The sequence below is a fragment of the Mytilus galloprovincialis genome, chromosome 4 (assembly GCF_965363235.1).
Source record: "Mytilus galloprovincialis chromosome 4, xbMytGall1.hap1.1, whole genome shotgun sequence".
Taxonomy (NCBI): Eukaryota; Metazoa; Mollusca; class Bivalvia; order Mytilida; family Mytilidae; genus Mytilus; species Mytilus galloprovincialis.
Window position 1 is genome coordinate 62,563,472 of NC_134841.1, and position 4,885 is coordinate 62,568,356.

At 30.8% G+C, this 4,885-nt stretch overlaps 1 long non-coding RNA gene across 1 annotated transcript; it reads left to right on the top strand.

Annotated features, from left to right (window-relative positions):
* Positions 1 to 1,297: 1,297 nt before the first annotated feature.
* On the top strand, positions 1,298 to 3,087 carry LOC143072650 (uncharacterized). The gene is made up of 3 exons (XR_012977267.1): positions 1,298 to 1,525; positions 1,935 to 2,020; positions 2,803 to 3,087. It is a non-coding gene; the product is annotated as an uncharacterized LOC143072650 (long non-coding RNA).
* Positions 3,088 to 4,885: the final 1,798 nt, after the last annotated feature.

The window sequence follows — 4,885 nt, forward strand, 5'->3', positions numbered from 1 at the left end:
ATACATGTACACCTCGTGTAATATTCACTTTCAAATTAAGTCTATTCAGGTAAGTTTGTAAAAAGTTTTTTTACCAAGAAAATATTTAAATTTAAGGTCATAATACAAATCATTGTTTCTCTCGTTTTCTTTCCTTTAAAGAAGTAGGTCCGGTAAGGCCCCTTTTTGGCCCAAAAATATAACAGTTTTACAAAATTGTTAAAATGTAAACTTTTACTTATTTATTGGACAGTTGAATGCTTCTGCTACATAAATATGGGCTGTTTTGACAATGCAATGCACATATATCGGGTTGTAGCACCATTAAGTCATGCTAAATTACTGAAATCTTCAAAATTCTATCATTTTAGTTAAATTTTAGACGGTTTCCGTGTAAAACGAAAGTGGCCGCATTCGTGTTCATCCTTAATATTGCAATGTAAGTTGTATTTTATGATAATACATAACATATATAAAGGTTGTGGATGAACACGGATGCGGCCACTTTCATTTTTGACAAAAACAATCTGAAAAGTGACGTTTTTTGGCATATTTGAGAGATTTTTCATATTTGAGCTTCAATCGGATCGTTTTTAATGATTTTATCAGTTAAAATCTTTCACATAAACTAATTGAATCAAGTGAAATGGACACTTAAGTGTTTAAAAAGTGGTCAAAATCTTTCGTCAGATGAAACTGAAATTTGAGGCCAAAATGAGTCCTTACCGGACTTACTCCTTTAATAAAAAGCAAACTAAACGAATGATTAACATTTTGATGCACTAAATGAGAATAAATGAATATTTATAAACAATGTTATCGATAATGTGATTATTTGCACATTTTTCTTCATGCTTTTACTTTAATTAATATTTTCCCCCTGTAATAAGGCAGCAACCATTTGATTTTCTGGGGGAGGCTATGGTTTTTTTTTCTGTACAAACTTTTTTTTTCGCCTGCGGCGAAAAACAATCTATTTTTTTCGCGACAAGTCGAAAACAATTTTTTTCTTTCAATTTTAGCATTACATATAGTGGCAGTTGGGGGTGAAACAAACAATTTTTTTTTCTCAGAATCAAAAACAAATTATTTTTTTCTCCAAAAACTGGAAACAAACTTTTTTTTCCAAAAAAAACCATAGCCCCCCCCCCCCCCCCCCCCAGAAAATCAAATGGTTGTTGCCTAACGGTTTAAGAGAATATTATGTAATGATCATTGTTTGTTTATATAATAAGTATGAACATTGTAATTTCATCTGTATATCCCTTCTGTATTGAGAAAAATATCTATATCTGTTATATGCACGAAACCAAAACATAAATGCTAATTATATTCTTTCAGTGAGAGTCAATCTTCAAAATGAACACAAAAGTCGCCATTTGTCTGATCCTTCCGTGTATTATCGCACTGGTTTCCTGCGCTTATTACCCAGGATACTCCGGAATGGGATATTCTGGATACCAACAACCAAGACAGGTAGCTCCTTATGCAGCATATGCTGCCAATAGCTACCAGGGTCTGAAACAGGCTAGACTCTTCAACTACCGTGAGTATATCTTATACTAGTAGGTCCAAATATTAATAAAATGGTTAAATTGGTTGGGTTTGTAGCTAAACACAAATGAAATCGTAATAATATAAAGCAAGTATGCTATACATAAGATTTGAATTATCGCGGCAAGTCAAACTCAATATTAAGGAATACAGTAACCAAGAATTAAAAAAAGATCTTATCCTTTTTTTATTTATTATTTGTTAATAAAATTACGAAGATATTCCCATTAAAAGATAGAATATGAATACTTAAAATGCGAATTTCAAATGTAATTATGTAAGCATGAAATCTATAGAATGTAAGTATGCAAAAGTGTACGTTTCATATATATATGGAGTCTCAAATTTATTATTTTTCTCATGTTATTATTATTATCTATATCTTGTATTTAATTTTCTAGTTCTCGGAGGATTATACTTCTTAAACCTCTTTAACGTCACTGGAAACAGAATCGCTGGTTAGAAACATTTTTCATGAGCACCAATGGTAAGTTATTGTATTAGAATTTTCTATTTTCAACAGAAAAGTTTTAAAGGGGAACCTCGGTTTGCCGTGACCAAATTTGTCCGCCCAGTTTGTCATTGGAATTTTACAAAGAAAATAAAACGTTTATATAAATAGCATTTAAAATCATTTCTGCAAAATTGAAAAATGGCTCATTTGTTCTGTTCTTGTTATAGTATTGCATTATTAATGCTTCAAATACTAACATCCTTATATATAAATAGTGTTTCATAGTAATTGTTTTTTGTAAAAGACCCCTTTCCTGTAAACATGCTTTCGTATTTAAATTATGTAAGATAAAAAAAAAAACAAAACTCTTTAATTGTAAATGAAGGGAATCCAGGTTTTTCTGTCAATCAAAGGCCATAACTCCAACAGGTAAAATTATAAATATCGACAACCCTCTCCCCGATACCCCCTACCCCAACACGTCCCATTTTGTCATCAGTAACAACATTTGAAAAGCTGCCCAATTTATTGCACACAAAAAAACCGACATACAATTGTTTTCCCAATCAATCAAGGATGGCAGAAATGAAAAGAGTTAATATCAAATTGATCTCTATTTTGTCATCAGTAACCAGAATTTACATAAAATAATGATAAACATTGTTTGAACGGTCCTATATTATTGCAAATCCGTTTAAAGTGATCAGAAATTTCAAGTTGCAGGAATCAAAATTTAAGATTACGCTTATACAATGGTATATGCAACATTTCTTTTGTCGCTCAAATATATTTCAATCGTGATATGTTTATTGTAGGTTTACTAGCAGTACCTTTTACAGCCATGGAAGTGCTAAATTCCAGACAGTGTGATGCAGATTTTACTTCAATTCGGATGGCCTTATGTAAATTTTATACTATTATATGAATTGTATCATACATTACTTTGAATTAACCGATCAGTACTTGTGAATATCTTAATTTTTTTTTTAGATTAAAAAAATGTCTGTCCTTTAAACCCTTCACTATTTTGCAATACTTCTATTCGGCATTTCTAAGATCTAAAATGTTGTACAATTGTTAATAAAACGTACGTAAAAATATTTTTGTTATTTGTATTTGTCGGTGCTTTACATCGGTTATGGCTATCAACAAATTTTACAAGAGTGACAATAGCGGTGTCATTGTTGTGCATAAACTTCTGACCCTTCTGGGTCATTTGAATGCAGCTCCGGGATTTTTATATCTTTAGATTTGTGTAGCTAGAAATTTCATTTTTCTGTATACTATAGTAGTAGCATGTGCCTTATTATTAGTCAATGTGTCTATTTTCTGTATCTTCATGGTCATTGTCTAGGCTGTTTTCAATCTTCGACTCGTTAAATGCCCAAACTCCCTATTTATTTTTTCTTTATACTACAAATGCAATGAACGTGTTGATGTTTGTGTTCCTTAAAAAAATCGAGTTCCCCTGCTGTTCAAATCAAAATATTGAATCATTCGCCAACGGCAAGAGAATATATTCACACTCAGCACTGCAATATAGCTTTCAGCTGTAATCTTAGTGTTCAAGCATTATGTTTGCCAGGGAATTGATATGACCAACTCCGTGCATATCTGTAGGTCTATGTAAATAAAGACGAAAGATACAAAAGGGACAATCAAAAAATCTCAATCGTAGATATTATCCACCAGAGTCCAAATAATGTACATGGAAGTAACGATATTTAGGTCACTTAACGGTCTTCAACAATGAGAAAAACCCATACCAAGAGATATTTTTGCGGACAAAATCGGCTAGATTACAATCAGATTTAGGACCAAAAACCATAGAACGCAGGCGTCGACAAACTAAATATTCAAGTAAGACATGTAAAATGTATTTACAAATATTATTTCAAAAGAGCTTTGTTGTCGACATATGCACTCTATGTTTTCTGTCCAATAATCAATGGAAATTTACCTATTTCCATTGATTTTTTCGTGAAAAATCAATATGAGTACATTTTGTGACGTCATGAATAAAACGCAAGAACGTAAATTTTTCAACAAAAAGACTTATTTTTATCTAGTCACTGTATTAGCTATGATTCATAATTACATTGTGATATTGGTCAATAAATTCTAATTTGAAATTCAAGCTAAAAAACTGGGCCATTTTATGACCTTACCAAAACCTATTCCTTTCCATACTCGGAGCGATTAAGAGTTTGACAAAATTATAAATGTATAGAAAATCGTCTGCTGTTGAAAATCATATTTTTACCTTAAAATGTGTCCTTTGTTTTAAGTGTTTTTCGGGTTGCAGGGTCATTTATACTACACATCGTTTATTCACATTATTTTGAATCGAAATCGAAATTAAAGTTTTGGTTTCTGAATTCATTTTCGTTTAAAAATCAAGAAAAGACATTTAAAAACTTGCAAATACAGCGTGTAATTTTCGCCTTCATTGAGATATCAATCAAACGTTTGAACTTATAAAATTAAGTGTTTTAACTTTTTATATCTGGTATAATAAAAAATACCTCTTCGTTGGAGTCAAAGATTATAATATAAATACGACAACTAAAAACGGTAAAAAAAAATAGTTATTCTGTTGTTTTGGTAGTAATACAAAATAAAATATGATTATGTTAATGAATAAATGTGGCACCTAATATAAATGTTGCAAAGTAATTAATGTTTATTCATCAGTATTAAATTTCCAAAAATTATAACCACAGAATTTGAAATAACAAAACATACAATTTTTTTTCAAACACATCTTGCGACCATAAAATAAGGTTCATTTGCAAAAGTTAAAAAACTCGAATGCGGTAATGTTATTGTCCGGACATTCTATAATGTTGTCGATGTCCAGACATAATTTCTGGCCACTTCTGTTCAACAGGGAAGTTA